The sequence below is a fragment of the Camelus ferus genome, chromosome 14 (assembly GCF_009834535.1).
Source record: "Camelus ferus isolate YT-003-E chromosome 14, BCGSAC_Cfer_1.0, whole genome shotgun sequence".
NCBI classification, from domain to species: Eukaryota; Metazoa; Chordata; class Mammalia; order Artiodactyla; family Camelidae; genus Camelus; species Camelus ferus.
The window spans coordinates 63,050,514-63,076,792 of NC_045709.1; the positions used below are offsets into that span (position 1 = coordinate 63,050,514).

Below are 26,279 nucleotides of genomic sequence, written 5' to 3' on the forward strand. Positions count from 1 at the left end.
TATGGGTGCTAAAAATTGTACATATAAAATACCTATGAAAGTTGTCTTATCCCAAGAAGTCATATATTTCCTTTAAAAAATAGGAAAAATACTATTTCTAGCTTTGTTCAATTCAACTGACTTTAAAAAACACCATCTTTTCCAAATAATAGTAAAACATAAAATACAAAGATAAAATATTCCTCACCTTTGACCTGAGTTAATTTGGAATGAGAATTAAACTCATCAAACTGCAATGGCATTGAATCTTGTTTACTGTAATCTTTTATTGTGATTTAATTTAAAATAAAATGTATATATCTTAACTCCTGCATATTCTGGAAGTGAATATATTTATTGTATTTTTATTTGGTATAATCAGTTAAACCTGTCAGTTTACCCACTTCTGCTTCTTATCTGTATCTTATGATAAATTACACTGCAAATTCATGTCATGGGGCACTTAGTGAAATCAGTGAGCATTAGATCCTATTTAACTTAGATGTTTTCTGTGTTGTTAACATATTATCATTAAGAACTTCAAATCTGAAGCTAAAAACCAATTGAGTTAGCTATTTTCAGTGGAATCTTTTAACATATATTTCACACTTAGCCCCTAAAAAATAATTGCAAGTAAGCATTTATTGCTACTCTAAGTCAATTTCTAATTAATTCCACAAGGTGCAGATGGATTTCTCTTTAGCATTAAGCTTACTACAGAAGTTTTACAAGCTAAAAACTGTCATGGTGTTTATAGGAGTATATTCCTCTGTATATTATTCTATCACCTTCTTGTTCTCCTAAGCCCTGATCATGAATTCTATGTAAAGTCAGTGAGTGGCAAAAGTTATTTTAATAAGAGCTTAACAATATTATTAAGGACAAAAAAAAATATTCCTGATTTTTCCTTTACAAATATTATTTATTGTACTTTTTGTTATTTTGGAAGGTAGTTGGATAGTCTTGAAATATTTACATTTATTGGATTTACTACTTACTTATGAGACTAATTATGAAATCTATCTGGTTACATGAAACTGAAAAAAAATCACAAAAAGTGATTATGTATAGAATAAATATAAGACAAGATTGTTTTTTAATATACAGACTACATTTATATTTCTCATAAAATTATGGTCCTATAAGCTAGTTAATAAACCCTCTAATTTTTAAATTCTTAATTTTAAACATTACTTAATTCCCACTCTTACATTCCACAAAAAAAATAAAGATTAAAACTTTTAACATTTGTCTGTTTTTTATATCAAAGACTATCTTGAGGTATTATTAAAAAAAAAAAAAAAAAAAGAGAGAGAATGACCAAAGAATGACCAATTATTAGAGATGGCATTTCCTTGATTTTATGTCTTTGGATTGTTTAATCCTTTTAGAATTTGCCTTATACTTTTAAGGAAAGATTTTTTCTGTCTCCACTTGCTTTTAGCACTCATATGCATTTCTAGAGAAATGTTATCATTTAAAAGATGGTCCTTTAAAAAGTGAAAACTTAAAATCTGAAAAAAGCTAAAAATCTGAAACAATTTTGTCTCATAATCCATTCTTATAATTACATTTAGAATCCAGATGCTCAAAAAATAAATATTAAAGTGTGCAATACATTTTAATTAATGACTACACTTAATGACATAAAGGGAAATTACATCATGGTTGGCCATATTATATTTATTTTGAAATATTTTTTATTCCCAAATTATGTCAATATAAAAGCAGTCTTTCCTCCCTAATTTCTTAAATGGAATGCTTCATGAATTTTCATGCCATCCTTACATGGGAGCCATACTAATTTCTGTATCATTCCAATTTTTAGTACATATGCTGTTGAAGTAAGCATTCCTTTCTCAAATCTTAATAATAGTCACCACCAGTAATTTGGTATGTATCTTTCAAGATATAATTTTCCAAATTGGCCAAAATATAGAATATTGCTTTATCCCATTTAAAATTTAAATAGTGATTACAAAGTGATTCATTCATTTATCATCATTGAGAAGCTTTCAGTTCTTATGTAGTCAGTAGGTGGTAGGATTGTATTACATATAATCTGAATTTAGTTTTGAATGCTTATTTGTTCTAATATGAATTCCCACCTATATGCTTTTTGTTGTTTCTCTGTAAAAAGAGACACAAGAAATAGTTTATAATTTTTCTATAACCAAATAAAATTATTTGTTGAGTGAGCTTAAGAATTATATAACTTGAAGTTATATTTGTTATTGTTCTTATAATTTGTTGGTGTATATTTTAAAAATAGCTATCATGGGAACATTAAGAATTACCACAAAAAACTGGTAAGATTTTATGGTAATCATCAATGCTCAAAAGAAAAAAAATAAAGTTTTTTTTTAATTGCACAATAAAAGCAAATATATATGGAGCATTTAAGTTCTTCAAATTTAATATCAAATGCATACAAAACAACTTACTTGAAGAGAAAACACAAATTGATGCTCAAAAATTTTGAGAGATCGATTTAAAACTGAAATGGGAGGAAAAGGGGAAGGGCACAACCATTGAATGAATGACACAGCCATTGAGGACAGGACAAACTTGTTAGAACCAAGATGGTGGAAGATTCAACTTCCAGTAGACCTTGAGCCTTATGGCACACCCACAGGGACCATGACAGTTCCCAGGCTGACCATAAAAGGTCAAACAGTGGGTAGGTGGGGCATTTCCTGGAAATACTCACTTCTTCCCCAAAGTAGTTGGAATAATCCTGCTCATTAGCATATGAAATTACCAAGCCTATAAAACCTAACAACCCTACACCTTGTGGTCACTCTCACTCTTGCTCTGTCACTCTCACTCTATAGCTCTCTGCTTCTCAGGTGGCCCACACTCTGTTTATGGAGTGTGTATCTCCTAAGCCATTTTACCTTCTCAGTGAGACAGACTGCACTCTGTCTATGGAATGTATATCTCTCGAAATAGACTTACTTTCACTTTACCATGCTTTGCCCTTGAATTCTTCTCTGCATGAAGCAGTAACCTATTCTCCCCAAACAAAACTTGTATGTTGCTAGTGTTCATTTGTTTAGCTTCAAACACTTGGGGTGTTTTGACAGAAGGTGTTATTTGATGTTTGTGTCATACAATAACATCACTTAATATGATATAGCAAATCACATGGGATGTCCTTTACCAGCATGTCAAAAATAATCTATTTTGCCAACTGCAGCATATATGGAAGACAGCAAATCACATAGGCCAAGATTAAATGCCTCTATATAGTATCCTACTGAAAATAAATTTAATTATCCAAAAGTCATCATAGGTTATGTTACCATAGAAAGATAAACTTGGTAACATCATTATGCACTAGCTGTACCAGAGGAAGTAGCATTACCATGCATTTTTTTCTCATTTCCAAACAGAATGAATTTGAAAGAAAGTTAGATGGATTCCTGAGGGCATGGGAACAGCCAGACAGATTTACTGTAGACAACATTATGGTGCTCTAGTACATTCCTTTTAGTGATTATTCTGAGTCAAAGTTGTGGCCAAAGGGGACATTATTCTTAGGAGAATTCCTAGTATGCTTTATATCTCTAATAATGTTAGGCAGTTAGATAGAAATGAGCACCAGGCAAGAGGAGAGGAAGGGGGAGTGAGCAACCCAGAAAATAGCAGTACACCTGAACTCAGGATAAGGAGCTCCAAAAAAACATTTACTTTCTCTAAATTAAGGTCAGCAAAAAAGCTGACTAGAACTGAATGCTGTGGCTGCACAGTAGAGAGAAGAACCTGGCTTAAGTTGACCCAATGCTCATTATAATTAATTAACATTAAATTTTGAACCCCTCCCATAGGTATATCTTTATGCATCATGAGTAAAAACATACATTAAAGAGATAGGCAAGCCTGAGCACTAGGAACATGAGATGTCAATCAGCCTGAGCACACAAAGAACCTGAGCCATGAATCAATCAATCAATCAATCACAAAAATGTCCCTAAGCGAGGGTATTAAAAACAGGAAAGACAAAAGAGTGGTGTAATTTTTTTCTCTCTTGAATTGGCTAGCCCCCAATTCTCAAGGGTGTACTATATTGTACTATCTTTTTGTTTCACTAATGAAATCTGCTGTTTATATCATTCTGTCTCCCATTAGAAATTCTTTTTTTTTTTTTTTTCGGGTGACTAAGAACCAAGGTAATCTTTGTTCCCCTCTTCCTGGTAACAGTTAAACCTGGTAAACTTATATTCTCCTCTCTGTTTTCAGTTATGGTGTCTGAGATTAGCTACCTCTGCATTGACTTTGAGACTTTGAGGAAAAACGTGTCTTTGAATTGGAAACTGAGATAACAATTATTAGCAAAGAGTAAAAAAGAAAGGGTTCCTTCCACATTACTGGATATTATTTATTACCTTTTTTGTTTATTCGCTTTGTGTGCTCTTCTGAAAAACTGCTAGCTAGGAAGGGTTACATCCATTCTCAGCAGACAGGGTCACAGGATTCAAAAATCTTGGTATACTAATCATTTTTGCCCTCTATTCACACAATGCATTTTATTATTGCTATTACTGTTTTTGTTGATGTTTAAACTTTTTAGTTTATAAAAGTAAAATTCATGTTCACTTTTCTGAAAGCTAGAAAAGATAATAACCCACTTTTCCAGTGACAATCTCCAGTGAATATTTTTTTGACCTATGGCCTGAAAAGCTCTACATTTTGCCTAGTCTGTTTACTGGGTAATTTGATAAGATATGGGCAATGTGCAATGGGAAGCATTACAAAGGGAAAAATTAGTAAGAGCAAAAGTCCTGTGAATGAGGAAGCATGGTACACTTGAGCTACTGAAAGAAGTTTGTGCATCCTGAGAGAAGAAAAAATGGAGGGAGAACTTTTGCATAACTTTTGCAAAAAGTGTGGTTATTAAGTTGAAAGGAAAAAATGAGATGATTCTGGACAAGAACTTGTAATCACATGTATGAAGGTAGAATTTTACTTTTATTTTTCACATAAACTTGAAGAGTAATGAGTATTTGAAGGTCAGTGGAACAGATAGTGTAGAGAGCCTGATGGAATACATAAGAAAGATGAATGTGATTGATAACACAAATTTTCCAGAACTAAGTTAAAAATAGAATTCAAAGAACAGATGAAAGTCATGACATAAAATAGGAAAGGGCCAATTCTTCATACATAACAGCAAGGATGGTGGCCTAGTGGATTCATGTCTATAGTTCTTTCATGTCAGTGAGCACCAAGAATAATGGCTTGAGGTCCTGGCTCACCCATCCTGGGTGACCATCGGTCTAGAAATCTGGTCACCTGAACTAGATTTTGGTGAAAAGATAGCTGTTTTATGATATGTTTGGATATTTTCTATAAGAATAAACATATTTGTCCTTATAAATTTTACCTCTCTCCAATTCCTAATTATGTCTGGCTTCTCATGGAAGGATATTTCCAAGGAATTAAGAGTTAATAAGATGCAAAAATAAAATACTGCTTTTTAAAAAGCAATTATCTGTTTTTTTTTAAAGTCCATTCATTCCTGAACTAAAATTTTAGTTATTAAATATCTGAAATAATAATCAGTGCTGCTTCTGTGGCAGTTTTGATTTATGCTAAGGTACTAAAATTATGTTCCTTCAGGGTTTGTCACTAAAATATAGTTCTGCTTCAAATGTATATGTAAAAATAGATTTAATTACTTTTTGGTAAAATTCAAGGTATAATTGGAGATTAGAATTAAGAATGACATAGGCATGATTAGAAACTAAATTACAGGACAACAACTGTTTTAATAACATTTTCAAAGTAAAAGTATTTAGTAATTGCAGATTTATGATATTGATCATTTTGTAACTTATTTTCTAATTAATAGTGAAATTCATACTAAAATTAAACATATGTATTTTTCTTAGTAAAATAAAATGGCTTTACTTCTAAATTAGTGTTTCATCAAATAGTGTTACTTCCTCTTTGAATCTTTGTCAGTATAGCATAGAAGTTATTTAACTTCTCCATTATACTAGCATCAATATAAAAACTGCCAACTTTTACAGAAGCCAGCGATCCAATTTTTATGCAATTTGACAATACATTTTTAAAACTTTGTCAGAGAATATCACATTTTGAGCAACTAACACAGAGACTCTAATTCTTACCAGGACTTCTAATTGAGATGTATAAATAAAACCAGTTAAAACGTTGTTTTTAAACTGACATTTCAAAATATTACATTTACATTGTTTTACTATTTTCTCCTGAATTAGTTGAGTCCCTGCAGCCTGACTTTTCAGAAGAAGACTGGTCTTATTTTATACTCTGCTGGAATGAGTTCTTCATCAATACTTGGGCAACTGATCATGATCAACTGCAGGACTTGGATCCTTGGCCCTCAATCACATCATGTTGCTTCCTTAGCAACAATTGTTGATATGGTGAATCTTCAATGGGCTTATTATTATTTCAGGCCCTCTGTCATGCTAAAGGAAGACCAATTACTACCACTAACCACAAATACAAAGCTGGCAGTGAGTTACAGTACAGCATACCAACTCGTGGTCATATCAAGGAGTAGATAAGTGCTTCCCTAGACTCATGTAGCTTAAAACCTCCTCAGATCCTCGATCCTGATATCCAGTCCTTCTGGTTGCTGTGAGCAACCCCAGAGTGGAATGGCCATTGGGTTGGGGCAGGGTGACCTGTTCCTCATCCTGTTACCCTAGTGAGTAGTGCCCCAGCAGGTCTACTATATGTGCTACCTTCTGTATGTGCTCTCCATTTGCCTCATAAGATCAATAGTCTCTATCAATCACCTTTCAATTCACCAAGATATGTTAATATGCTCTATGAGGCAAAATCTAGATCAGACTATAAAGGGGGTCAAAATAGTGCAATTATGCTGAAAGGTGAAAGACATCTTTTATTACAAAAGTGAGAAAATTTGCTAGATGGAAGAAAACCATTGTTACATTAATAAGGCCAACCATGACTTTAGCAGAGACCTACAATTCTTACCAAGGTTTATGTATATGGTTTCAGAAAAGGACACAGAACACGTGTTCCTTTGAAAAAAGTACACAATAGACAATGACAAGAAATACTTAAATGGTGTTCTTGTCCCCATCCCTGCTTATACAAACCAGATAATTCCCCTTTTCTAGAAGTGTTAAACAAGGCATATAATTTGCAATCATTCAATCATATAGAGATGAATATAATATTATACATTTGCTTTCCTCTCTCCAGTGCCTATTTTTTATATATAAGCATGGAAATTCAAATACTTTCTTTCCTTATCTCCTTTCCATCTAACTATTGCCTGAGAAACAATTATTGTCAACGAAATACTTCAGGACATCTGCGGACCCTCAAGAGGATTTCATTTTCTCACTTAAATAATCAGATGCCACCATTCTATTCTTACCAGTTTATTCTGTTCCTGAAATGAATATATTGTCTGCAGCTAGACAAGATCATGTTATCACAAAGGAAATAATTGAGTCTGACTTTTGAACTAGAGAACTGATTGAAGAATTCAGCTTCTTTTGAATTTCTTGCATAAGTGAGGATACGATGCCTATATTTTTAGGTCACTATTGGTTGTATTATCTATTTCTTCCTGCTAAACTATGTCCTGATTGACATAATTATAAATGTAAAATTTTGTAGTTTTTTGAATATCTTCATATTTATTCTTTTTTTCCCTAAGTCACAGAAACTTATTGGAAACAAACAAGCTGCAGCAAAGTGACACTCAGCACACATTGCCCAATTGGCAAAAAGGGGGGTACAAGTGGGCAGATGACCACTGGGAACCTCCTGCTGGGTCTCTGGCCCTTTGGGCTGGAGTGTGCAGGCCCAGGCCTGACCCAGAACAAAATATAAAAATAAAATCTGTGGTCCAGCTGTCCCTGCCTATGTCAGTTCATCTGGGCAGGGCACTGGCTCTTCTCACCAAGCCCTGTGTTGTCCAGTCCAGCCATAGTGCAGGTGGCAGGAGTCCATGGGAGTGAGCAGACATCCACAGGCTAGAGCCAAAGGGCTAGGCAGGCGTGGCCTTCGGCAGCACTGGTACTGTGGCAGCGTCAGGATCTGGCCAGCAGCTGTGGACGCCCTGGGGCCTCTCAGGTGAGAAGGTCCAGGCAGTCTTTGAAGCTGGGTGAAGCTGGGGTCTCTGTTCCTCTTCTTCACATTGGATCACCAGGACACTGTCCTCTTCCATGGTGCTGGTCCCCTCGTTGCCTCCACCACTGCTGTCTTCCTTCTCTTCCTCCTCCCTAGCTCCATGTCCAGTTCGTTGCCTGCCTCCGAGGAAGTGTAGGTGGACCCACTGATAATTGAGCAGCACTAGAAGAAAATAATCCTTTTTAGGCACTTGTTGACGTAGTTGAAGGACCAGTGGCTGCCATCTTCCCCAAAGGAGTCTGAATCTAAGTCTGGGTTGTAGCTGTAGATGTCACATTCCGTCAGGCAGATCTCCTCATCGACTGCGTTCACAGCGGTGGCTTCAGGGCCTTGAACGCCTCTCATATGGCTGAGAACAGACTGCAGTTGACTGCGTTCACCACCCACCTGAGGCAGGGTTCCTGGCTAAAGACGTGGCTTGGAGCTGTGCTGAAGTCATAGTCTGGCCAGAAGGACAAATTGAGCATGGCAGTTAGGTAGAAGAGGGTCTTGCAGCTGCGCTTGTCACTGAGGGGGGCCTCGTCCTTGCCAGCTTGGCTCTTACTCAGCCTGCTGGGGCTGAGGCCCAAGGTCTCAGGTGGGACAGTGCCTCCAGCATGTGTGGCTCACCCTCCTGACAGAAGTGCTTGTACATGTGCTTGTCATCTCCGGCCATCTTGCATGAGTAGCTCTCAATCCTGCAGATGATGTGCGCATCTCCGGTCTCCACCGTCAGCTGCGAGTTGATGGCCTCGAAGCTGGAGTTCTCCAACAGCTTCATGTTCTTGGGGTAGGGTCTTGTGCTTCAAGGGTCTAGTATTGCCTGCTTGCTCAGCGCTCAGTCAGGCCTGGCCAGCTGGCAGAATCAGGTCATTGGCGTTGGTGCGGGTGAGAAGGCATGCGGGTCCCGAGCAGCGCAGGCTCCTCAGGACTGGATGGCAGTGTTGCCGCCTCCGCTCTGGCCACTCTGTATCTAGGGGAAGAAGCTCTGCAGCGACGTCCTGTTACTCCTAACCCTGCTGGCCCATCCTGGCTGCCACCACCACATAGCCTCACCTCTAATCAGTGCCCGACTATCGTGACCGACCTGCCCACCAACTGCCACAGAAGGGTTAATATTTATTCTTGACAATGTATGTTTTATCCTTTGTCAATTTATTTTGTGGTACACTTATTTTATTGTTGGATTGTTAGACTGTTCACTAAATTATTTAAAATTAATTTTTGAAATTAGTATTTATGATATATAAATATAAACTGCATATACATAATTTTACATACACTCACATATATACAATAAGTATGTATAAATTTAATCTGAAATCTAGCAAAAACCAAAATGTCAAATTTTAGATACCTTAACCAAAGTAATATTACAAAACAAAATCACTTGTATATTAAAAGAGATCAAGAACCTAGTAAAAATTGCTATGCAGCTGCTAGAGTTTTTATAACAGTACTCCAATTATATAGAGAACTTACATAAGCGATTTTTTTTTCTGCAGTATGCTTGTAAACAATCCACTGGACTATCTCACAGACAATAGTTATTTTTTCAAGCAGTCCATTTTCCTCAATCTATGTATGAATTCATGAGGAATTGATAGGTCAACATTTGTTTTTTTCATTTTAAAATCCACCTGTGCTTATCATTGATTCAGATAGTCCTAAATTAAATTATTGTCATATGAATTGTAAGGAATTTGATATTTCTACAAGAAATGTATTTTGAAAAATACAAGTGTTAAGTCATGCTTTCTTTCCTATTTGTGTTGAAGCAAACAGAAACCTTATTAATAAAATTATTCAGAATATGATTCTGTACTAGCAGATTTTTCTCAAGAACTAAAGACATAGTAGTTCACAATGACAAATTTCTGTGTAAGAAAATATAACTCAAACTCAATACTAATTTGAAAAATATTTACTGAGCTCCAAATGTGAGTCAAATGCTGGTTCCCTTCAAAACCTCTATCATCTGTTGGAAGATAGGGAAAAGAAAATAGGCCATTGTACACACTCTAGAAGTATAGATGATACTTTGGGAATAAATAAGAGGGATACTGAATCCAGTTTTGGAAATGGAGACTAGCAGAAGTAAGAATTTGGTGTATGAAAAGGAGTGAAAGGGATAGATACATGCTGGGGTGAGGAAACAAAAAGATATAACAATTCTAGCAACCATACACTAGTTAATTGAATGTGTTACCTCACCACAGAGAAGATGGTAAAAGATGAAGAAAGGGTCAGGAATAATTCATGAAATACTTTGTATGCTATGCTAAAAGATTGGGCTGTATCTGTAGGACACTGAAAAACTATGAAAATATTTTAAGATTAGAATGATAGAATCAGGTTTATATTTTGAAATACTACTTTGATTACAGTACAAAGCTTGGATTTTTGAGGGGCTGGAATTTGGAGAGAATAGGCTAGGGGCATAGTTAACAGACTATTACATTGATTCCAGTGATATACAGTGGTCACCTAAATTAAATGAGTGTCAAAATAAAGATTTGTGAATGGATTTGCAAGCTAAAAAGAAAGTAAAATACCTGAAGACTTATTTTCTCTGTGATATAGATCACAAATTTAGTATGATGGGAGATAATAGACTAGAAAGACTGAAACATAGCTGTGTGGGAGAATGGAGAGATAATTGAGTAGTCTGTAGTGTTCCAATTCCTGTCATAAAATGTGACTTTTTAGATGAGAATTTCCAGTACACTTGCCCCTAAATACTAATTTATATCAAAAGGTCATCATTTTTATTTTTGTTTGTCTGTCTGTTTTAAACATATCTCAATTTGGAAACCTATCTGTGTCAGGCATTTAGCCTTTCATATATATTTTCTCATTTAATCCTCTTAACAACTCTGTTTTATTGTTATTATTATTATTATTACTATATAAGTTTCAGGTGTACAGAAATGTAGTTCAACATCTGTATACAGTACAGAGTGATCACTACAATAAGTCTAGTTACCATCTATCACAGTGCAGTTTATACTTCACCTATTTCCCACTCCCCCCAACACTTTTCTGGTAACTACTAATCTCGTTTACATATCTATGAGGTGTTTTGTTTTATTTTATTTGTTTGTTAAAAATTATGCTTTTTAAGAGTCATTTTTCCACTAAAACAGAGCAGAGTCTTGGTCAAATATGTATACTTAGCAAATGCCACAGGAGGAACTTCTACACAATGTTTTTATTCTAAATTATTGGTGTCTATAAAAACTTTGGAGTTACTGAAGTAAAAGTTTTTTCTTTGTTTTGAACTCACACACACACACACAGGTGTATACACACATACACACACAAGCCAGGATCCATGACAAGATACAGTAAAGAAATAAGGATCCTTTTCACAGCTGGTCTGTCATGCTTATCAAGTATTTTGTTGATGTCAAAGAATTTTTCATTAATTAAGAAATCTATGTGAGAACCTCTAAAATGCATAAATAAAGCAAAAATCTGGAAATCTGTGGTAAATTAGCAGCATATGGATCATAATATTTTTAAATGAATTACAGCAAAGAAACATTGTTATAACTCCATTCAGTTATCAATTGCTTGCTATACATTTAATTTTCAAAAATGTTACCAAAATCATCAATTATGATTTGGAATAACAAGAAGGGAAATTATGAGATACTTTCTTTTCTATAAAATGATCAACAGTTTACTTAACATTCATTCTTTAATTCAGTGTGCACTGAATGTGGAAGATAAGATTCCTGTACAAAGACTCCTGCTTTTCTTTCTGATGTAGAAGGAAAGATACACAGGCAATTTTACACATGCTGAGAGTAACTCATACTTGGTGGTGATGTTGGGGTGGGGACTGGATCAGGATTGAGAGGTTTTGTTACCATTAGCAGGTACTGGGTACTCAAAACACAAGCAAAAGCTAGGCAAAAAATGCTTTCCTTATTTGTATCATTTTGATTATCCAGGTTTATTTTGCTAATGACTAGGTCATTAGTGGTAATTAACTATCTGACTTACCCATAAGGTAAGTTTAATTTTGATTCTTGCCCTGTTAGTGTTTGAAAATATTAGAAAGGAGACAGGTGGAGAGAAACAGTCATAGAAGGAGAATTATATCTTGACAACATTGTAGTTATAAAATTCTAAATTTAGGCAACAGATATGGGATGGCACTTAAAATTTTCCTCTTTATATTCCTATTTGGTATCATTCATAATTAAGATAATTAAACTTCCCAGAAAAGAAAGTTTTTGAGATTTGTTTGTGTTCTAGAGTGGATGTGAGGCTTTTGGATCTGGCGAGGGCAGTGTTAAGCAAACATGAAGTTGGTATGATGATTCCAACACTGTGGGATTTTAAGCAGTTTTACCAAAAACACTTTCCCTACAGACTTCCAAGAGCACCTGGTATATCTGTCAACAATTTGTTAAGGCATCTATGTACCATTCAAATAAATCATCATTTTCCATAGCCCTAGCATTATAAGGAACTTAGAATCTATAAAATAAAACCTATTCCAGTGTAGATGGATGATTCAAAAATTCCTTAAATATATTTACCTGGTATCTGAATAGCCCAAGACAAAAGTACTATCACAAAACTAATTTCTTAATTGCAAAATATTTCTAATAATTAGAAAAATGATTCTTTTTTTCTTTTTCAGTTTCATTATGTAGAATTATTACAATTCAACTGCACATCCACATTATATTGAATGTAAATACATATATATATACTGCACTGTTTTTTAGTTTTCATATATGTACTAATTATTGTTTTTAAGAACAGATTAGATCTTTGGCTTTTTAAACTTACATATTTATCAAAGGAATAAAGCCAACTACAAAGTAAGAATCAACAGAATGCAGTAATCCAATCATAAACAGTCTAATATGCTTACACATATTCAGGAAATCAAAATAATAATTAGTTCATTTGTGTCATTATTATTATTATTACAGTCTTTATAGAAATGATATAATACGGCATTTTTCTTTCTCTTTCCAGCCCACTGCACTTACAATGACAATCTTCAGGTCCATCCATATTGCTGCAAATGGCATTATTTTATTCTTTTTTATGGCTAAGTAGTGTTCCATTGTATATATGTGCCACATCATCCCTATGCAGTCATCTGCCAATAGACATTCAGGCTGCTTCTATGTCTTGGCCATTGCAAATAGTGCCATTATAAATATTGGGGAACATATGTCTTTTTTAATTTATTAGAAAAATGATTCTGGCACAGAGCAAATATATCTTTTATAGTTTCTAAAAATTTATCTTGAGTCTTTTTATTATACCTACTTAAAATGTTAGCATATATAGACTTTTTTTTTTTCTTTTCTCTATGGAAGTAGGGGAAAGAGAAAAATATATTCAATTTGAGAAGTAGAGATTACACTTAAAGATATACTAAATTATATCCATGAGTCCTAACACTCTCCATCCATTAAAAGTGAGAAAATTATATCACAAAGTACCAGAAAGTAAGAACCATTAAAAAATACTATTTTATCTATTCATTTAATGTTTTTGATTGTTTAATATTTTTCAGGTGAATGAATAATGAGAATATTAATTTTTCTTCGTGACACTGATCTATATTCATTAAAATATTTAAATATTGAAGAAATGCTAAATTTTAAATTTGCTCTTTCCAAAGTTCCATAGTCCCATATTGATGTACAGAAGTTTTCAATTTCAAAAGTACTGCCTTGAGGGTGATCGGGCAAGATGGTGGAGTAGAAGGACACTCATAACTCACCCTTTACCACAAATACACCAAAACTCACATCCACGGGCCCACCCAGCCAACCAGAGCACCTGCTGAACACTGACAGAACAACCCTTTTTCAAAAGACAAAGACACAACAAATCTGGTAGGAGAAAAGAAAGAAGAAAAAGCAAAACAATACCTGACCAGTCCTTTGGGGAGGGAGCAGCAAAGGAGGAATATCACTCATTCACTGGGTCTCTCCCCCTCCATTAGAGAGATCAGTGGGATGGAGGGGGAACCTCAAAGCCTCATATTTGTATGGAACAGCCCTTGACAGACAGAACTATGTTAAATGGGCACAGAGGGTCTCTGCAACCCCCAGTCCTAGAGGCAAAGAGGCAGGTGGAGGACAGGACAGGCTGCCCTAACCAGGCAGAGGACTGGGGCAAGCTGCATAGAGACAACCCCAGGAAACTGCAGGGTGTTGTGCACTTTGGCTGGGAGGGTCTACAGAGTAGAAACACTTGAGTCCTCCATAAAATATGAAAAAAAGAAAAAAAAAGCAACACAGCTGGTGTGCCATGGGGGGAAGGGTGCCATAGACTTCATCTCCAAAAACCCACCTAACCAGCTTTCAGTCACCATATCCACTGGTGCTTAGCACCCAAGTGGGGGCAGAGGCAAAACCTGAATCTGTACCTAGGAGCTTAGTGACCTCATAGCCAAGCCAGACTTGTTTACAGCCCAAAGGAAATAGGATCTTTCTGCCCTGGTACCTCTGAGAACTCAACCCACTAAGACAAACGAAAAAGGAGCTGAGATCTGGCAGGGGAGCAGAGGCGAGTGCTGTTCTGCTGTCTTCCCTGAGCCTAAGGAGTGTGGTCCCAAGGCAAAGCAGGCAGCTGCACAGAGAAGGGGAGCTACTGGCATTGGGAGGGGACCCACCAACCTTCCATGTAGCAGTGCAGCACCTGACCCTGCTGTTGGGAGGGGCCACAACCTGCCCGCCTACCGTGCATGAGCTCAACATCTGACCACGGTATCCAGAGGGGAAATGACACGCTGAACTACCATGCAGCATTACCATGGCATCAGGAGGGGGCATGACCCACCAACCCATGTGTAAGATCACAGAACATGACCACAGTGTCAGGAGGGGGTGTGATCTGCTTGCTGACAGCCCTGGGAGAAGCACAGAACAGGGCAGCCAATGGAGGGGCTCTGGAAGCAGCAAGCTGAGTTCCCACAGCAGGGTGAGGAAAGAAAGATTTCTGGATAAAATATTTTAGGAGTCTCCACAGGAACACATCCAGTTTTTCTTTTTTCTCAGTTCTTACACTTTAGATAGAAAAATGAATAAACTCTTTAAGGACCAAAATGGATAACTAATACTCCATAAGCCACAGTGCCAGAGAGATATGAGCAAGATGAAAAAGCAGAGGAACTCTCCCAATTAAAGAACAAGAGAAATTCCCTGAAAGAATGATCAATGAAATAGACATTGATAGCCTATTAGATCAAGATTTCAAAAAAGGAGTTAACAAAGTACTGAAGGAACTAAAAAAGATAGTGTTTAGAGACATAGGATATGTCAAAAATGAAATTGAAGCTATAAAGAGGAGCCAAGTGAAATTGGAAAACATATTTGCTGAGATGAGAGCTGATCTAAAGGCTGTACAAAGCAGGCTAGATAATGCAGAGGAACATATAAGTGACCTAGAAGACAGGACAAGAGAAACCACCCACAGAAAAATGAAAACAATATAAAGGACCTATGGAATAATATAAAGCATGCCAATGTACACATAACAGAGGTTCCAAAAGAAGAAAAAAGAGCAAAGGGGATTGAAAAGGCATTTGAAGAAGTCGTGACTGAAAACTTCCCAAAACTAAAGATTGAATAAGGTATCCAAGTACAGGAAGCTCAAAGTGTTCCAAACAGGAAGAACCCAAACAGACCCATACCAAGACATATTACAACCAAGATGGCCAGGGTTAATGATAAAGAAATGATCCTAAAGGCAGCAGAGAAAAACAAAGAGTCAGTTACAGGGAAACCCCATAAGGCTTTCAGCTGATTTCTCTACACAAACACTAGAGGTCAGAAGGGAGTGGCAAGATATAGTCAAAGTCCTGAATGAAGAAAAGATGCAGCCTAGGATACTTTATCCAGCAAGGTTATACTTTAGAATAGAAGGAGAGCTAAAGAACTTCACAGACAAGCAAAAACTAGAAGTGTTTAGCAACATTAAACTCATACTAAAAGAAGTATAGAATGGTCTACTCTAAAAAGAAAAGAAGCAGGATGCTACAGAAACAAGAAAACCATAAATGGTAAGGTGGCAACTACCATGAATAACAAATGGAAAAAACATGAAATTGTAAAAGAAGACATCTAAATAATTAAGGGTGGGAGAGGGAAGCAAGAAAATACAGTGTTTTTTGTTTTTTTTTTCTCTCTCTCTTTTAAAACTTTTTTGTTCTCTGTAGGATGAACTATCTGTTTAATACAAACTGTCATAGTAATGGGTTAATAGACTGACAAAAAAGGGTAATGACAAGCCAAAATCTTACAGATGAGTCAGAAAAACTAAATAAAATCCAAGATAATACAAAGGAAAATTATCAAACCACAAAAGGAAGAAGAAAGGAACAAAGAGGAAATACCAAATCAACTGCAAATACAAGTTCAAAATGGCAATAAACACACATCTTTCATTGATTACTGTAAATGTCAATGGACTAAATGTTCCAATCAAAAGACATAAAGTGGCAGACTGGATAATAAAGCAATAACCTTCAATATGTTTCATGCAAGAAACCCACTTTAGGGAGAAGGACACATATAGATTGAGAGTGAGAGTATGGAAAAGGATATTCCATGCAAATGGAAAAGCCAAAAAAGCAGGTGTAGCAATACTGATTTCAGTAAAAATAGATGCCATAAAAGAAAGATAAAGAAGGACATTTTATAATGATTAAAGGAGTAATAAAAGATGAGAATATTACACACATTAATATATATGCTTCCAATATAGGATCACTTAAGTATATAAAGTAACTACTAACAGAGATAAAGGGGGAAATTTATGGGAATACAATCATTTTGGGAGACTTTAACACTGCATTAACATCACTGGACAGATCTTCCAGACAGAAAATAAGTAAGGCAACAGAGAAATTAAATGAGACAATAGAAAATTTAGATTTGGCATATATTTTCAGAACATTACACCCCTCAAAAATAGAATATACATTTTTTTTCAAGTGCACATGGAACATTTTCTAGGATTGATCATGTACTTAGGCACGAAAGAAGCCTTAACAATTTTAAGAAGATAGAAATTATCTCAAGCATCTTTTCAAACCACAATGCCATGAAACTAGAAATCAACTACAGAAAAACAAAGGATAAGAAACTGACAGCATGGGGATTAAATGGCATGCTACTAAAAAAAAAAAAAAAAAAAAGGTCAATGATGAAATCAAAGTGAAATTAAAAATTTCCTTTAGACAAATGACAATGAAAACACAACCAAACAAAATTTATGGGACACAGCAAAGACAAGGCCAAGAGGGAAGTTTATAGTGATACAGGCATTCCTCAAAAAAGAAGAACAATCTCAAATAAACAATCTAACCCACCAGCTAAAAGAATTAGAAAAAAAAAAAGAGCAAAAAAAAAAAAATCAGCAGAAGGAAATAACAATGATCAGGCAGGAAATAAATGAAATAGAGATTAAAAAAAAATAGAAAAAATGAATCAAACCAGGAACTAGTTTTATGAAAGAGTAAATAAAATCCAAAAACCTTTGGCCAAGCTCACAAAGGAGAGAAAAGAGAGAGGACAAATGAGCAAAATAAGAAAGGAAAATGGAGAAATTACAATCATTAACAGAAATACAGAATATCATACAAAAACATTATGAATATAATAAAAACAAAATGAATATATGGAAGCAAAATGGATAACCTAGAGGAGATGGACAAGTTTTTGGAAACATACAGTCTACCAAGACTGAATAAAGAAGAACTAAACTGACCACTTCAACAAACCAATCACTAGAAATAAAATCAAATTAGCAATAAAAAACCTCCCTAGAAATAAAAGTCCAGGACTGGACGGCTTCATTGGGGAATTCTACCAAACATACAAAGAAGAACTCATACCAGTCCTTCTCAAACTCCTCCAGAAGATTGAAAAGGAGGGAATACTCCCAAACTCATTCTACATAACCACCATCACCCTGATACCAAAACCAGGCAAAGATACTACCAAAAAAGAGAATTACAAACCAATATCACTGATGAACATAGATGCAAAAATCCTTACCAAAATATTATCAAATAGAATCCAACAGCACATAAAAAAGATTATACACCATAATCAAGTAGGATTCATCCCAGGGACACAAGGATGTTTCAACATATGTAAATCAATCAATGTAATACATCACATCAACAAAAGAAAGGACAAAAATCACATGATCATCTCAAAAGATGCAGAAAAAGCATTTGATAAGTTTCAACACACATTTATGGTAAAAACTCTCACCAAAGTGTGTATAGAGGGAACATATCTCAACATAATAAAAGCTATATATGACAAACCTACAGCCAGCATAGTACTCAACGGTGAAAAACTCAAAAGCTTCCCACTAAAATCTAGGACTAGACAAGGCTCTCCACTTTCACCACTTTTATTCAACATAGTCCTGGAAGTTCTAGACACAGCAATCAGGCAAGAGAGAGAAATAAAAGGAATCCAAATTGGAAAAGAAGAGGTAAAATGTCCCTATATGCAGATGACATGATACTATGCATAGAAAACCCTAAAAGGTCCCCACAATATTCTAGAAATAATTGAAGTATTCAGCAGGGTAGCAAGTTACAAGATTAATGTACAAAAATCACCTGCATTTATTTACACTAATCATGAGTCCACAGGAAAAGAGGTAAAGAAACAATCCTCTTTAAAATAGCACCCAAAGTAATAAAATGACTAGGAATAAATCTAACTAAGGAGATGAAAGAATTATACACAGAAAACTATAAATGTTTAAGAAAATTAAAGAAGACTTTAAAAAATGGAAAGATATCCCATGCTCCAGATTGAAAGAATCAATATTGTTAAATGTTCACACTGCCCAAGGCATTCTACAGATTTAATGCAGTCCCTATCAAATTATCCAGGACTGATTTCACAGAACTAGAACAAATCACAATAAAAATTATATGGAATCACAAAAGACCTAGAATTGCCAAGACATTAATAAGGAAAAAGAAAGAGGCTGAAGGAATAATGCTCCCAGTCTTCAAACAATACTGCAGAGCTACAGTAATCAAAACAGCATGATATTGGTACTAAAATAGATATACAGACCAATGGAACCAAATAGAGAGCCCAGAAATGAACCCACAAACTTTTGGTCAACTAGTCTTTGACAAAGGAGGCAAGAATATACAATGAAATAAAGACAGTCTCTTCAGCAAGTGTTGTTGGGAAAACTGGACAGCAGCATATAAATCAATGAAGCTAGAACAGTCCCTTACAGAATACACAAAAATAAACTCAAAATGGATAAAAGACTTAAACATAAGACAAGATACAATAAAACTCCAAGAAGAAAACATAGGCAAAACATCACCTCATATACATCTCAAAAATATTCTCCTAGGGCAATCTAGCGAAGCAATAGAAATAAAAGCAAGAATAAACACATGGGACCTAATGAAACTTACAAGCTTTTTCACAGCAAAGGAAACTATAGTCAAAACAAAATGACAATCTATAGAATGGGAGAAAATTTTTGTAAAAGATGAAACTGACAGAGGCTTGATCTCCAGAATAGATAAGCAGCTCATATGACTTAATAAAGAAAAAACAAACAACCCAATCCAAAAATGGGCAGAAGACCTAAACAAGCAATTCTCCAAGGAAGAATTATGAATGATCAATAGGCACATGAAAAAATGTCCAATATCACTAATAATCAGGGAAATGCAAATCAAAACTACAAAGAGGTATCGCCTCACATCAGTCAGAATGACCTTCATTCAAAAATCCACAAATGACAAATGCTGGCGAGGCTGTGGAGAAAAGAGAACCTTCCTACACTGTTGGTGGGAATGCAGTTTGGTGCAGCCACTGTGGAAAACAATATGGCGATTCCTCAAAAGACTAGGAATAGACTTACCATATGACCCAGTAATCCCACTCCTGGGCATATATCAAGAAGAAATCCTATGTCAAAAAGACCTGCACCCCAATGTTCATAGCAGCACTATTTACAATAGGCAAGACATGGAAAAATCCTAAATGTCCATTGACAGATGACTGGATAAAGAAGAGGTGGTATATTTATACAATGGAATACTATTAAGCCATAAATAATGACAACCTAACGCCATTTGTAGCAACATGAATGTCCCTGGAGAATGTCATTCTAAGTGAATTAAGTCAGAAAGAGAAAGAAGAATACCATATGAGGTTGCTCATATATGGAATCTAAAAAAAAAAAAAAAAAAAAGAAAAAGAAAAAGACAAATGAACATAAATAGAAAACAGAAACAGACTGATAGACATAGAATATAAACTTGTGATTTTCAGGGGGAGGGGTTTGGGAAGGGATAGACTAGATGTTCAAAATTTGTAGATATGGATAGTTATATATAGAATAGATAAACAAGATTATACTGTATAGCACAGGGGAATATATACAATATCTTGTGGTAGCTCATGGTGGAAAAGTGTGTGACTATGAATATATGTATATTCATGTAAAACTGAAAATTGTGTTCTACACTGGAAATTGACAAGATTTTAAACCAACTATAACTCAATAAAATAAAATTTAAAAATAAGAAAATAGTGCAGACCTACCCCTTAAAAATAAGGCTAATCTATTCCTTGTTCAATCCTTCTCTCTGTTATAAAACAATGTAAATTCTTTAGTTTAAATTTCAGTGTGACCTTTCAGAGAGATAGATTTGGAGTTACTGTGCTAAGCAATCCTTGACTCTTTCTTGACCTTCCTTGTATCCAAGTTGTACAGTGTTAAGTATTAATGATACTATTTTAACTATAATCATGGTGGATACCTATATAGATTTACAGATAGGTGTATATCTATCTATTTATCTTTCTATCTATCTATACCTCAAATAATCTATATTTTGGATTCTTTAAGCCAATATATAGGGCCATTTAACACAAGCTAAACAAAATATGTTTTGTCATTTAAGCATTCCTGTAGAAGAGTCTATATTTAAACTCAATATGACATTCTTCTGCTTAAAATACTTCTGTTGCATATGTTTCTTTTAGGATAAAATCAAGCTCCTTTGACTAGTTTAACAAGGATAGCCTTAAATATCTTCACCCTGTTTATTTTTTCCCTCCTTAATTCTTGCTACTAGGTTTGTTACAAACGATAGGCTATATCTGCATGCAATTATCTTCACGTCCCTTAATGGGTTATACTCTATCTCAACTCAAAGATTTTGAACACACTCAGTCTGGACTATTAATTTTTTGTCCTTGAGATCTCAACCAAGTCATCTCTTTACATAGGAAATTTTCTCTTAATGTATCTCCTCATGACTCCTTACCCCAATCTTAATTTTGTACCCAACTTTTATGCATATCTCTATTGTAGCCCTTAATGCAGTGTATTTTAAGTCCACCTATTACTCAAAGATATTTTAATTTCCATTACCCTTTTGTTAGTTAGTTATATAAGCTGGGGCACTAGGCAGATAAGTGGAGGAGAAGGAAATTCTCTGGGAGATGATATTATGCTCACCTCCAGCATAAAGATACTTTACTTCTTCTAAATAAGTGCCAGCAAACATAATGTGACAATGAATATATGTATGTTCATGTATAACTGAAAAATTGTGCTCTACACTGGAATTTGACAAAATTGTAGAATGACTATAACTCAATAAAAAAAAAGTTTAAAAAAAACATAATGGTTAAAACCTGACAGCCATGACTGCACAGTAGCAGAAAGGACTTAACTGGACACAATGAATATTCATTGAATTATAATTAACATTGCACTTTAGCACCCCCACCATGGGTTTTCCTTTGTACACCATGGATAAGAACATGTCCAAAGGGGCCAAACATGACTAAGCATTCCAGGGACAAGAACCATCAATCAATCAAGAGACCACCTCAAAGCAAGGGTATAAGAGAAAGGGGAGGGAAAAAACACCACTTTTCCTCCCTTGGATCAGCCTGCCTCCTGTTCTTAAGGGTACAATTTTTTCTTTATTTTTAAATAAATCTTTAAAAATCTTTTGCTACACAATGCACCATCTCCCAAGTATAAACTTGACTTTTGGGTATAAGAAGAATCAATGTCTTTACACTTTGAGGGGAACCCTTTTAGGGGTGTTTGTTTTATGTTAGTATTTCACAATATCCAATAGCAAGAAAATGAATATTAAATGGTTTTGTGAAAATATATTGAACATGATTTTCACTAAGTTAAATATATGTGCAGAACAGAGGTGAGTAAATATAGTTGTCAACTTCAGTCATTGATAAAAAAAAGTTGTATGATTTGGAAAATAGCTCTCCACACAACCACTAAAATGGCACTGTCAAGTATGCAAATGACTTTCATATTGCAATAATCATTTGCCATATCTTAGTCCTAACCTTATTTCAGTGGTCACTTACATTTGAACCAGAATTCTAGGCTCTAATGTCCAAATTCTTACTCTTGTTGACAATTTCCATTGGGGATCAATTAGGAATTGTAAAATTAACTTATCTAAAACATATTTTGAATTTTTCCCTAAACCTTTTTATTCTGCAGATATTCTTCCAAATCAGATAATGGTAATCCTATTCCTCCTATTCTTCTCAGGCAAAAATTATTGAGGTCAGTCTTTGTTGACTCCTTTCTCTCTCTTGGCCCAGCCATTTATCAGAAATGTTCTTGGCACCATTTTTAAAAACATTCATAATTTTATCATGTCTTGGCCCCTCAAAAGTTATCCTCCAGTTTGAACCCCTTATGTCCCTTTCCTAGATTACTGTAAGAGACTTAAAAAAGTCTCTTAAACTTCTGTCATTGACAAATTACTGCATGATTTGCTGTCATATTTTCTTCAGTTCTTTACTCAAAATCTATCATGATGGTGATGTCTTTTCTGGTAACTTTATTGAAATTTTCATCAAAGTACTCCATATCAGACATACAAATACAAATACATATATAGCACTTTCTATCACTTTTTCTGAATTGATTGTTTCCTGTAGCACTAATTAGTATCAATAGGCAGAAGATGAAAAATCTGTTGCACATCTGCCAGCAAAGGAGGAGGGATAAGTCACCTCTTCTATATTAATTCTACATTAATTATAATAATAAATGTTATCTGTTAGTAAGTTTGGTTCTTAGGTTACAAATACAATATCACTTTAGGTTTGGGTTCACTGCATTCATGGAACAACCCAACAGAGCCTTATCTGCATCTAATAACATTTAAATGAACTTCACATTGGAAACAGTCTACTAAAATTTGGGAGAAAATTAAATATACTTTACATGTGAGATGAGCATAAATAAGAATAAGTAATTTTAACCAGAGAGGGCTGTGTTCAGTTAGAGATGCCTAAAAATCCTTTGCTCTTTCCTCATTGAAATGTGAGGCTTTTTTCTCTTCCCTTGAATCTGGCCTTGCCCAGTGATTTATTTTGACTAATAAAATAAGAAGTATCATTAAATTATGAGATAGGGTCTTAAGTGTTCTGCATGTTCTGTCTTTACCATTTGAAATTCTCCTTTTTGGAACTCAAACACCAATGCTGAAAGAAAGTCTAAGTACTCATGTGCAAAGGCCTTTGTGGAGGAGAAATGAGGCTCCTGGCCTGCAGGCCCATCTGAGGTCCTAGCTACCAGTCAGTGAATTAAGATATTTTGGAGTGTTTAGCCATGCCAGTCCTTCAAGTAATACCATATAAAGCAAAATCACTGTCAAGTCAATCCATTAAATATGAAATATAATAAACATTTGTTATTTTGAGGCACTTTTATTACACCATAATACATAAGGCAAAACACATTATTTCAAGGACCCAGGCTTCCTTCCATTTTGTTGCTCTGCTATCCTCTAGAAATGTGGTGTCCTTTTAAGAGTTTCCTATACCTAGGTAAGAGATGAGGGAATAAAGATATGGGAAATCATAAGGGAAATATTTTAAGAACCATATATGAATGTAGCATAGATCTTTTGCCCATATCCATTGGACAGAATTTGATCAATAAGGTTACAAACAACTACTAAGAAGCTCAGAAAATAGTCTAACAGTGCACCTGAAGAAGAGAAAAAAATTATCACTTTCCACAATAAGGTAGAAACATAAGCACTATAGTATTTTCCATAGTAGAGGAAGCAAGGGTATATACACACTGTAATTGTATAGATATCAAAGTAAAAGTTATGGGGAAAAGATTATTAATTTGAAATAAATCTTTGGTAGAATGAATGAAAACTAAATTTGGAGACTTTTCTGGAATTCAGTTGTAATTGTAGATTACAATTTTATAATGGCAACAAACAGTTCTCTCAGGAAAAATTCTGTTTAAGCCATGGACACTTTAAGAAAAAAAAAAAAAGATTATGTCATTGAACCAAAGTTGTGTTTTTGGAAAATTATGTGGAATATTCAAGGAACAAGTGAGAGAACTGCATTTCCTAGAGAATTAGGAGATCATGTCTATGATGGCATGACTTGTCATAGAAAAAATAATAAAAACAAGGAGCACAGAGATTAGTAACAAGGAGTAATAAAGTTATAAAATTATCAGTGAGGTAAAGTATCATGTCCAATGGGATTAATCAAGTGGAAAAAATAGAAGAGATAAGTATTTGAGGCCACAAAATTATTTTAGTGGTGGTAAAATTGTAGATGATGATAAGTTCTTCCAACTATCCCTATCACTAAGTAAGTGAATTGGGCTGAAGTGGAGTGCCAGGAAAGATTTTATATATATGTATATATATAAGAATATATGTATATATAAAAATGACAAGACAGTGTAGGTCAGACCTATACATATTGAAATAATTCAAGGTTATTCTAAGACTTGAATAGGAAGTTTTTTTACATATAGAATGCCCAATTTTAATAAAGGTAGGAAATGATAAGACTAAAAGTACATATTTCTAATGATGTGAAAAAGTGATTAAGAAAGAGAAATTTGTTATGAGCCTCAAAGAAGAAATTGTTCACTTTAAGTTGATTGATGATCTCTGAATTATAGTGGAAAATCATGGAATGGTGACCTAATAAAGAATTTCTACTTCCAAAGCCTGGAGGAAAAACAAAAGTTGTGGAATTGTGAATTGTATGTGTGTTTCTGCCATGTTAAGGCTTTCTGAAAGATATTTACTGACACGTGGGACCAGAACTAAAAATTGTAAGTCTCAGAATGTACTTTATGACTGATTAAACAGGAAGAAAACTCCATAAAGATTTACTTCTCAGAGATACACTTTCATTTCAAAGGGAGGAGAGCTGATACTCAAGACTTATCTTTCCCCTGGAGATATTTATTTACATTATCAATTAGAGCACAAACATGGGACTTCTTTGGAGCAAAGGTTTTTCTTCTTTCTTTCAAGAGGGGAAGGATGAAGCATATATATAAGTAGTTAACATTCTGTTTCTTTGATCCTTATGTCTAGTACAGACCATAGTATGTGCAGGGTAACATGGTTCTCAGCAAATTGCCCCTGGAATAAGATCTGAGGAAAGGTAAGATGGCATAATTATTATGTAAGTACTAATAATTTATCTGCCCAATAGAGAAAACTCATGTGAGCATTGCATATATTATATTAAGTATATATTAAGAAACTTACATTAGTATAACTGGGGAATGCCAGGCTTTACTTATGATCTGTTAGATATGGGAGAACAATATCAAATCAAAGATAAGTAAGAATATAACTTAGTGACTGTGAAGGTCAGAATGAAATGCTTTGGTTAAGAATAGAGGAAACACAAAAGAGTATGGGAGTGAGACTATAAGATGGAATAAATGACCTTGGGAGGAGGTTAAATGTAGATGGTTACTGAAAGTGTCCCAGATATGAGATGCCATCAAATAAGCTACATTCAAATTTTCAACAGGAACTGATACAGAAAGTTTCTATGACATAATTAATCATGGCAAATGGAATGTTACTGAGAAATTACTGTGACCTTAAATATGTCTCAGACAGTTTCATATTCTATCTGAATCCTGACTTTGTAGTGAAAACAGACACCGATTTCTAAGGTAAAAGAGCTCAGAACTGGTCTTGCCTATAATTGTCTATAATTCAAAGGAAATCCTAGCCAGATCCTACTGTACTCTGAGAAAATGAGATTCCTTTTTAAGACTGGATGATGAGGTTTTGTGACAGTGAAGACTAACAA

At 34.7% G+C, this 26,279-nt stretch overlaps 1 non-coding gene and 1 pseudogene across 1 annotated transcript; both read right to left on the reverse strand.

Moving 5' to 3' along the window:
• Positions 1-1,726: 1,726 nt before the first annotated feature.
• LOC116668776 lies at positions 1,727-1,831 on the reverse strand. Its single transcript, XR_004326014.1, has one exon. It is a non-coding gene; the product is annotated as a U6 spliceosomal RNA (small nuclear RNA).
• Positions 1,832-7,956: 6,125 nt separating this feature from the next.
• Positions 7,957-9,207, reverse strand: LOC102518072 (annotated as a pseudogene).
• Between the last annotated feature and the right edge of the window lie 17,072 nt (positions 9,208-26,279).